Source organism: Pistacia vera, unplaced genomic scaffold, assembly GCF_008641045.1.
Source record: "Pistacia vera cultivar Batoury unplaced genomic scaffold, PisVer_v2 Contig609, whole genome shotgun sequence".
Taxonomy (NCBI): Eukaryota; Viridiplantae; Streptophyta; class Magnoliopsida; order Sapindales; family Anacardiaceae; genus Pistacia; species Pistacia vera.
The window spans coordinates 1,324,826-1,336,052 of NW_022196456.1; the positions used below are offsets into that span (position 1 = coordinate 1,324,826).

General features: G+C 33.7%; 1 non-coding gene across 1 annotated transcript; it reads right to left on the minus strand.

The window, feature by feature from the left end:
• Positions 1 to 10,299: 10,299 nt before the first annotated feature.
• Positions 10,300 to 10,406, minus strand: LOC116110705. Its single transcript, XR_004124948.1, has one exon. It is a non-coding gene; the product is annotated as a small nucleolar RNA R71 (small nucleolar RNA).
• Positions 10,407 to 11,227: the final 821 nt, after the last annotated feature.

Here is an 11,227-nt window from a genome sequence, read left to right on the forward strand (position 1 = left end):
GTTATAAGTCTCTTTTATTTTATTTTTTCTTCACAAGAAAGGTCTTTTTTTTTTTTTTGGTGTCTGTATTCTTTTATATTTCCATATTTATCATCTTCGGTCTAAATTATATTACCTAAATTCAAGTTGGTTTTAAAAGATTTTTTTCATATATTATTTTATCAAATTAAAACAAAATCCACATTGTGTCCTTTGGCTTTGAAACTTTATTCAAATGTGTACATGTTAGCTATTTTAATATTTCAATTAACTCAATTTATTTTAATTCCTCTCATTATATAAAAAAGCCAAATATTAAGTTCATTTTCTTTTTGAATCAAAACAGATTAAAAAAAAAAAAAAAAAAAAAAAGAGAGAGTTTTTGAGTTTTGTGTCTATATATAGTGGCTTTTTTGGGGGTTCTGTTTTATTTAAGTAATATTTTTTATTTCTTGTTTTATTTATATATTGAAATCATATTATCTGCCACATAATATAATATTTTTATTATTTAAATTTCAAAAATTATTTTGTTTTGACCACTCTTAAACTAGAATCTTGATTATGCCCTAATTCTTAGTGATAAGGATTTGAGTGATCCTGAATCAGTGAAGAAATATGTTCTTACTTTTCCAATATTAGATTCAAACTTTATAAAATAATTCATTAGTTTAACATTTAAAGCAATTAGGTATAGAACTTATTAATTTTTTTTTAACTGTTTGTTAATTCTGAAATCTCTTTTGCCAAACAAAAAATCATGTTAAGTCGATAATCTTTTTGGCATATTATTTGATGCAAAGTGGTTGCTTGTTTTTAACCGTTCATGCACTATTCATTACATTCCTCATGACAAATGGTTGAGGCGTTGAAAATCCAGACCAGCTCTGAGAAGTTTTAAAAATATTTGTTATTTTATTTTCAACAATATTCACTCATAGAGTCGTAGTTTTATGCATTCTAAACAATATAAAACGAACATGTATAATTAAAACACTCACTAAATCAAGGAGAAATGTATTAGTAAATCATCAATTTCATCTCTAAAAAAGGTGGAAGGCCTAGGCTTTTTCATATTTTCTCGAATTTATTTAAGCGAAATAATTAATACATAAATTCATCTCTAAAAATATATTTTCTCGAATTTATTACAAAAGAATCTAATTTGAAGTTCAAAATTCAATAGATATTATTAATTGGGATATAAAAACGAATTGTATCAACTCTAAAAACTCACTTTTAATATTCTAATGTTAAACTCCTTTTTTTTTATTTTTTATTTTTTTTTATTTTTATTTTTTTACTTAACATAGGTTTAAAGGGTATACAAAAATTAAGAATTAATGATTTAATGAAGCTTTTATTACATATGACATAAAATTGACATAAATATTATTACCTTAATAGGTATCACGTTAATTTGAATCCTTAAATCTAATAAATGAGATTTACATTTGGTACATATAGAATAATAACAAACTAGTTTTTATAACTGAATAAAATAAATTCATTAATTTTTTTTTAAATGAATTCAATATATGTTCAATAAATTGACATAAATGTTCATAAATCAAATTTAGAAAATAAATATTTATTTAACATGTAAAACAATGAAAGTACGAGAGAACCTCTTCCATTTTATTAATTTATTTCAGTTCTTACTGAAATCCTTTATAAATAAAATCACATTAGTTGATCATTTGTTTTAGACATTATTTTGGTACCCAATGGTTAGGTTTTTTAACAATTCATGCACCATCCATTACATTCATTAGAATAATGTTGTAGCATGACAATAAAAAAAATAAATATCACAAGTTTATTTTTAGCCATACATAATTAAGCAATGCAGCTCATGGCATGCAGTTGTATATAAGTTTAAATACATTCTTTTTTTTTTTTTTTGGTTATATGAATGTGATTTTTATCATCAGAAGACTTTAATAAATCATAAAACTACAGAGATAACTATAATGCTTTTTTATTTATTTGAGGACTGTTTGATGTTTTCATTATTGATTATAAAAAGTATAGATATTTTTATTTTAATCTCCAAAACCAAAAAGTAGATCGACGAAATCCAGTAATGAAAATGATAATTGAAGTTTTGTATATAATAAAACTAGAGTCTTGCGAATCTTGAGGGGATTTGGAGAAAAACTTCTAGACTACAGTCTTCTTTATATACAAGAGCAGCAGATAGTTAGTTGAGACTAACTGTTCTTTCAACAGATTCAATAAAACGACATCACTTTGGCACTTTCAATCTAATCCCTTAACTTTACAAAATGACACTTTGATTCACATCCTCCTGAAAACCAAGCCAGGGTCTATTCTTTACAAACCTATTCTTACAAACTGACTCCTTGATAATGCTACAGTCACCGACGGTAGTGCACTGAATTTGTGCATTGAATGATGTGATAAATCCTTATCGCTGATTAATATTAAGTTAAAATTGATCAACGGTTAGGATTTTGTCACGTCATTCGAGTACTACCGTCGGCGGCTGTACTATTTTCCTAACCTACAGGCTGACTACTCTTTGATACACATTCCCCTCAAATCGAGCCGGATTCTACACTGCCTTGCAATTTTCACGAACTGACACCTGTGAATTCTGTCATGAACATATTGTGCTTTAGCTACACTTCTTGACAAAAAAAAAAAAAAAAAAAAAAAAAAAAAAAAAAAAAAAAACTTTTAACTTCAACTACAATTCTCAGGGCTTCAATGCTGACATAAGCAGTCCAAACAAAAACTCCAATACTTCGAAAAAAAAAAAAAAAAAACTTATATCCATAATGTCAACGAATCCAGCTGCATAACTGCAGAATTAGGAAAAAAAATTCATCTGCTCTGCACTCGGTATCTTCAGTACACAGCTTCAACTTCTCAACTTCAGGGCTAGAAAACTAATTCGTCTGCTCTGCACTCAGTATCTTCGGTACACAGTTTCAACTTCTCAACTTCAGAGATAGCAAACTAATTCAGTCCAGCAGGAAAATCAGCATATCATGTTAATTCAGCAAAAATTAATTCAGTAGAAGAATGAAACTTCTCAGCGCACAACTAAAACTGCAGTGCAAGAGCTGAAGCCATCCATTCCAACCAAAAAAATGCAACTCAGCAGAAAATGCAGCTTCAGCATAGTTATTTTAACCAACAAAAGTGCAATGTCAACATACCATTTCAATTAGCGAAAAAAAAAAAAAAAAATGCAACTTCAGTGTGTCTTTCAACAACTGGAATTGAGAGGCTGATTAAGACTGACTGATTAAGATGCAGGGACAACTAAGGAGCAACGACAGTCAGTGTGTCTTTCAACAACTGGAATTGAGAGGCAGATAAAGCCTTGGGAAGAATGTCTGCAATTTGCATTTTAGAAGGAAAATATTGGACCACCAGCTTCTTCCCAATAACCTGGTCTCTAATGTAATAAGCATCCATTTCGATATGCTTATTACGAGCATGAAAAACAGGGTTTGCTGCTAAAGCCCCTGCACTAACATTATCACACCATATGATAGGAGAAATGTTTAAGGGTATCCCTAATTCAAAGAACATACTTTTCAGCCAAGCAATTTCAGTGGCTGTGTGCACAAGAGCCCTATATTCTGCTGCTGTAGATGGTGACTTAGGTAGTGAAGACTGCTCAGGAGTGGTGGACTGATTATGTAAGGAAGTATCTGATGTGGAAGATATAACGAGTGCTGTAGAAGGTGACTTAGTTAGTGAAGCCTGTTCAGGAGTGGTGGACTGATTATGTGGGGAACTTCCTGATGTGAAGGGTATAACAGATGCTGCAGAAGGAGTAATCTTACCAATTGACAGTGGTGGACTCCGTATAGAACAGGACACTGCTGGAGACTTTGTAGCTGGAGGAATTGCATCGGTTGACCGAGAGCCTTGTATGGAAGAGACAAAAGGAAAACTAGAGGTACTATTTGCAGGTAAAAGTGTATGGATAGGTAATGAAGTGGAATGTCCAAAACCATGTGCATAAGGGAACTCTAATTCATCAAATTTAACATTGGGTGTAATACAGACTTTTCCATCAGAATTCATGCATTTATAACGCTTGTGAATGAGTCTATACCCTATGAAGACACATTTGGAAGAATGTAGACTGAATTGTGAGAATTAAAATCCTTTAAGTAGGGAAAACAAGCACAACCGAAAACTTTCAATGTAGAATATAAAGGTAACCTGCTAAACAAAATTTGATATGGATAATCAAAATGTAAAACAGAAGATGGCATACGGTTAATCAAGAATACAGCTGTGCCAAATGCACACCACCAAAGATTCATAGGCATAGATGCATGTGCAAGCAACGTTAAACTAGTCTCTATGACATGCCTATCTTTTCTTTCACTACAGCCATTTTGTTGATGCACATATGTGCATGAATATCTAAATTGAATACCAGCCTTAGTAAGATATGAGACCAGGCCTTTATACTCTCNTAATGATGAATTAAATTAAAATATCTAAATGGGAGTATTTGGCAAATTTAGGGGTGTTTGAGTTGGAGCCCAAGCCCATTCCATATGGGAATAGGGCAACTAAAATAAGACTATAAAAGAAAAGGTTTTAGTTGAAAGAAATGGGTGTGTGTTATCTTATTATTTTCATTATTCATTTGAAAAGAAAGAAACCTCCAGCCTCAAAACTCTCCCATGCCACTTTCACTGTTCCATTGAAAAACAAACACTTTTTTTGTTCTTCTTGATTTCTTAAGGCCAAGGAGGATCTAGCAAATCCCTCCTTGGTTCTTGTCGATTGTCTTCGTGTGGACCTCTACGGTTCGATCCTATACTTGGATCGGTAGCAAACACATTCAGAGACAATATTGGTGGAGCCTCCAAACATGGGTATGGTTTCTTAAACCTTGAACTGATTTTTGCAGATTTGATTATTTCAATGTAAACTGTGATTTTTGTACCCGGATCTTGGTTCTAAGGAACGATCCATAGAGTTTATGTTTTTGTTTTCCGCTGCGTAATTGGGTCATTCACTAACATTTAATTCCATAAATATATATAAACTAATTAAATAAATGCATATATTTAATCCATATATATATTTATATCTATTTAATATTTGGGTTTTTAATATATATTTAATTAAATTAAATATATATATTTCCATATTAATTAAAATTAGTATGATTCCAATTTTACTAAATCCTCTTCCAATAAATTGGAAAATGGCGTCAACCCTTTAGCAAAATTACCCAAGTGCCCTTTTCACCCATAATGACAAAAATGCCCCCAGACTCCTAAATTATCGGAATACCCTTTTTGGCCTAAGGACGAGTTTGTCCTTCCATTTCCAGTTCTCACTTAAATTCCTTCTATGTGTATGATTCGAAGGCTATTTACTTTGTCGGTAGTGTCCTGATAACTATTTAGGATCAATCAATTAGTGTTTTTCATACACCAATCATGATGATTGGCCTCTAGCAAGGCATCATGATTCTCTAGTAAGCAAAGAATTAGTGATTAGGCTTACCTTGTCTGCGATATGGTTACCATGCAATTTGATCCAATTCATCATCTTATATCTCATCAAGGTTTGAGGTAAAGAAATAGTCTCTACCTCAAAATGCTATCTTGACATGTTCTGTATTTGGTTCTTGAATCTGATGGCTATATAAAATTGGATTTGAGCACCAACTCGATTCCACCATGGCCACAGATTTGAGGTCATAGTTCTTAACCAAATATCTTGTCGAGATATGATCTCCTGTAACCAGAGTGATGAATCCTTTGTTGATCCACCATAGCCATAGTGTACTTCTAGATGTAACCAATCACCATTGTTCTGGTAATCCCTAAAAGAGATGACATTAGGTTGGTGTCAAATTGCATCAATACTTACACATGGTGCTCTAGTGATCTCAAGTCTAAGGACATATACTATTTTTTTTTTTTTTACATGAAATAAATGGATGCTATAGTATATTTGCTCATAAATAAGCGTTGCCTTTTATTCATTTATAAAATGAGTTTATAAGAGCTAAAATGTTGGCACTAGTGCAAGTGGGAGATTGCACCTGTTCTAAAAATCTCCCACTTGCACTATAGCCAATCATTCATACGTTTGATCCCAAATGATGTTAGGTGCCTATCATGCTTTTGCTGCAACAAAGATTTTGTCAATGGGTCTGTGATGTTATCGTTAGTATGTACTCTGCTGATTTATATGTCACCTATCTTCATGATTTCTCTGATGAGATAGTATTGTCGTCGTACATGTTTGGATCACTGGTGAGATCGTGGTTCTTTGGCCTGAGCTATGGCACCATTGTTGTCGCAGTAAAGCACAACTAGATCAACAATCCTTAGAACCACCTCTAGTTTAGTCATGAACTTTTTGATCCAAATAGCCTCTTTGACCGTATCACCCAATGCTATGTACATGAATTCTGTTGTAGAATTTGCTACAGTGCTTTGTTTTGAACTTTTCCAGCTCACTGCAGCCCCATTAAGATATAACACATAACCTGATTGTGATCGATAGTCGTCCTTGTGAAGGTTTGCTATGCGAGTCTGGTTCACGTGACCAAGCCTACAATGCCAAAGGTATGTTTGATTAAAGCCATCAACCTTGGGTTTCTTATTCTCTAGATTGAAAATCTCATTATTATTTAACTCTAGAACACACAAACCATTATGTAATCTTGCAATTCCATATTGAATAATGTAGACGCTAAAATCTATGGTTATAAAAAGAGGTTTGATCCTGTGAGGTTGAGGCCACTGATAAGCTGCTAAACCTACACACAAAGCAAACAAGCACAAAGCTTGCATAAACACCAGTGTGGTGTCTATCGTAGTCACTAATAGTTAAGTTCCCTTTTTGAGTATTCTGTAGAAGGTTTTTAAGATGCAAAGCTCTTACCTTAGAGTCATTTAAGAACTCGTTCCCAAGAGTGAGCCAAATAGCAGTAGATGACTGACATTTGGACACATAGCTAAACATACATTCGGATATTGATGCTAGCAACCAAGTAATCAAAAATTTATCAGTCCTTTTCCAAGCTACATATGTTAGATTAACTAAATTTCTTGCCCTAATTTCTCCTATTTCTAAAGTGGTTTTCATCTCACTATCAATTAGTGGAGTAGGGCAGGGAACTAAACCTATTAGGTGGTCTTCAAGCTCATGAGCTCTAACTGCCGATAGAACTTGCAATTTCCAGAATCTATAGTTGTCCCTGTAATTGTCTCTTGTCAACTTAGGGTTTACAACTTGGAGGCTAGAGGGAAAGGCTGAAGTAAAGGAGCTGGATGAGCTATGAAGCATGTTAGTCCCCAGTTTCACTAACTGATCAGAATCGGAGGAATTCGCCATTGACAGTTAGTCGGTGGCTCTGATTCCATGTGAATCTTGAAGGAATTTAGAAGAAAAACTTCTAGACTACAGTTTAGTAAAGAAAAACAGAGAAAGTTGCTTTAATTATTAGCTGATTTTCATTAAGGAAAAGCTTATTACAGACTACTTTATATACAAGAGCAGTAGAGTAGTTAACTTCATTGAAACGACATCACTTTGGCACTTTTACAAACTAAACCCTTAACTTTATAGACTAACACTTTGATCCACATTCCCCTTGAAACCAAGCCAAGGTCTATTCTTTGCAAACCTAACTTCTTAGCTTTCTTCACTTCATAGTCTGACTCTTTTATCCACACCGCTCAGGTAAGTCTAAATGGGGTTAGGTTTTTATTATGTATTTTCTGTAATAGTGAAAAACCTAAGGTGGGAGAATAGAGAGAAGAGTGAGTTGCCAATACTGTTCATCTTTGTATTTTGCAGTTTTCTGATACTCAATAAAATCGTTCTATTTGAATGTTGGACGTAATTCCTTGAAAAGGGAATGAACCAAGGTAAATCATTGTGCTTGGTTATTATTTTATGCTTTTGTTGTAATGTGTTCGCTTTCAGTTTCAACAAATATTACATTAGGATTTAGGACATTGGTGAGACAGTTATCCACTTCATAAAGTTGTTAATGGTTTTGATGCATCTCTGTGCAAAAACAATAAACCAAAGTTCTGATTAATTATTTAATCAAATACTCCAGGTCTTATATTGAGTAATTTTTGTTTAGGAGGGGATCAAGTTCGCGATGCCAACTTCCCATGTCTTTCCAGGATGCATAAATATTATGAAGTTATTATATGTTGCAAAATTTACCATGTTTCTTTACTTGAAAACGTGTGATTTAATCTACCAAGTCTCACTATTTTAAGAATTCCAATGTTGATACTGATAATCCGAGGATTATACTATTTTATTAAGCCTTTTGACTGGATTTTGGATACTTCTCATGCAATTTGGGCCATAATAGCTACCTAATTCTCTTAACTTGTCTTTGCAGGCCTAAACGATGATTTTGAGCATAAATGACAGTTTTGAGCGTAAATTGTGTAACTTGAGCTTGGAAGCTCGGAATGACCTAAATTTAAAAGCTTTGGAAAGCTAAAAAGAAGAGCTACAACTTTCATGTTTTGGGTTTTTCCTAGTTCTGACTGGACAAGGGTGAAAACTTGGCTTGAAGTCGTGAAAAGTACGCTGGGAACTGAAGAAAAACATCTTTGGACGTGCTTCAATATTGTTGCCATAACTGAATCTGTAGAACCTATATTGTGCTGATTCTTAAACGAGTAGAAAGAAAATTTAAAGGGCTACAATTCATATGTTTAACACTTTTCCAGATTCAGACTCCATCATGCTCAAATTTTGCCCGAAAGTTCCTTGCCGCGGTGAAACCTGCATCAGATGTAAAAATAAAACGACGCATTTTGGCTTGCTAGGCATCGTCCTTAGGTGAGAGAGGTATAAATTAGAGCAAAAATGAGGAGAAAAGGGTCTTGGTTCGTCATTTTGGAGGCAGCTCATGGAAGGAAAAGATTATTGAAGATTTCGGCATCAAACTAGAGAAGATTTCTCTATCTTTTGCTTGTTTTTCAATGATGAATCTTGATTCAGTTTGTTTTTGTTATTTTATTTCGTTTTTGATTCTGAACTAAGTTGTTTAGCTAGGGTTTGATTGATGTAACCTTGATACAATGATTCAAATTTATATGAATTGATTTACTTTGAGTTTTAATTTCATGATTGAGTGTTTATCTCTTTGCTTAATGTCTTTTGGATGTTTGATCACCATTCAAATGTGTGTTGTTCACAATGAGACTGAGAAGTGATTTGTGATTGTGCCTCTTGGGATAAATACCATAGATTAGCAAACGCTAGAGATAGGTTTAGCGATCTATGAAATCTAGATAGAATTCCACAAAGCTTAAAATCCTTTGAACTATTAATCTTCATTTTGTTGGGTGCGGAAGCTTAATAGGGATAAGTAGGGAAATGTAGCATGAGAATGTATGTTTTACAACTTAGGGAATTCGATTTTCAATCAAGGAATTAGAACTTGGGTAATAGATTCTATGAATTGGGTTAGCGTATCTAGGTGAAATCAACACCCTAGCATTTTTTAGCATTGTTTAATTAGTTAAGTTGTTGGGTTTTGCTTTAATTTAATTATCATTCATTTATATTTTGTTAATTTGTATTTAGTTGTTAATTTTCCATCAATCCGATTTATTGTTGCTTTAATTAGGACTTAAACTAGGGAAATCGGTACTTAGTAACACTATCCTCGTGGGAACGATACTCTACTTATCACTTTATTACTTTGTGCGACTAGTATACTTGCTACATTTGCATGTTGTAGGAAACACACATCAAGTTTTTGGCGCCGTTGCCGGGGATAGTTGATTATTAATATTGATAGTATCTAGTGTAGTGCTAAATTGAAGCTTTTATTTTATTTTTGTAGTTAATTGTAAATATTGTATAGTCTTAATCTTTTACTTTTATTTTGTAGTTAAGCTTAATTAACTTTTTCTTGTAGTGCTTGTGGAGATCATGGTAGAAATACATAGAACGTTGATGGATTATGCCATACCAATGGTGCAAGAATGCAATTATGGTATTACAAGGCCACCTATTGCAATGAACTTTGAGATTAAGCCTACAATAATTCAGATTATCCAACAGTCAGTCCAATTTGGTGGAAATTCATATGAGGATCCAATTTTGCATATCGCTTGCTTTCTAAAGATATGTGACACATTCAAGGTTAATGGAATGGCTGATGATGCAATTAGGCTGAGATTGTTCTCATTTTCACTGAGAGATAAAGTGAAAGGTTGGCTCATGTCACACCCAGCTAGAACAATCACCACGTGGGACGGATTAGCTCAGAAGTTTCTTGCAAAATACTTCCCACCAAAGAAGACGGTAAAAATGAGAAACGACATTATCTCTTTCATGCAAGGCAATGATGAATCACTCTATGAGGTGTGGGAGAGGTACACGGAGTTGTTAAGGAAATGTCCACATCATGGTCTACCATTTTGGATACAAGTCCAAACATTTTACAATGGGTTGCTACCAAATATTCAAACTATGATAGATGTGGCAGCAGGCAGAGCCTTAAATAACAAGATCCAGAAGATGCTTATGAATTGCTTGAGGTGATGGCCAACAATAACTACCAAAGACCTAATGAGAGAGCAATGCCGAAAAGAACAATGGGTCTACATGAAGTCGATGCATTCGCCACATTATCTGCACAAGTTGCATCACTTCAAGGCCAATTGGGAGGTATGAATGTAAATTCTATTCACTCACCTTTTATAACTTGTGAATTTTGTGCAGGAAACCATGGGAGTGTGGAATGTCAAGATGGAAACCAGTTAATCTTCTCAACAACCAAGCAAAGAGTGTCAAAATTGAAGATATGTTCCAAAAGTTCATGCAAGAAACCACAAGTTTTATGAATGAGACACACTCAAACTTCAGAAATCAAGGAGTATCCATTCGAAATTTGGAGATTCAAGTGGGCCAATTGGTTGAACACTTGATAGAGAGATCTCAAGGTTCTTTGCCGAGCACAATGGTCACAAATCCTAAAGAACAATTAAATGTCATAACATTGAGGAGAGGTATAGTGTTGGAGCAACCTCACAATGAAGAAAAGTTGGAAGAACATGAAGACAAGACTAATGAAGAGGAAAATCTCAAAGCAAAATGGTGTGCTAGATACTTAGGGGAATTTCAACCAAGCAACTCACCTCACAAGGAACAATTTGAGGAATTTGGTGTAAATGAGCACAAGTCAAAATTGGTGTTGGAAGAGACTCTAAACATTGGACTCAACCAATCACCA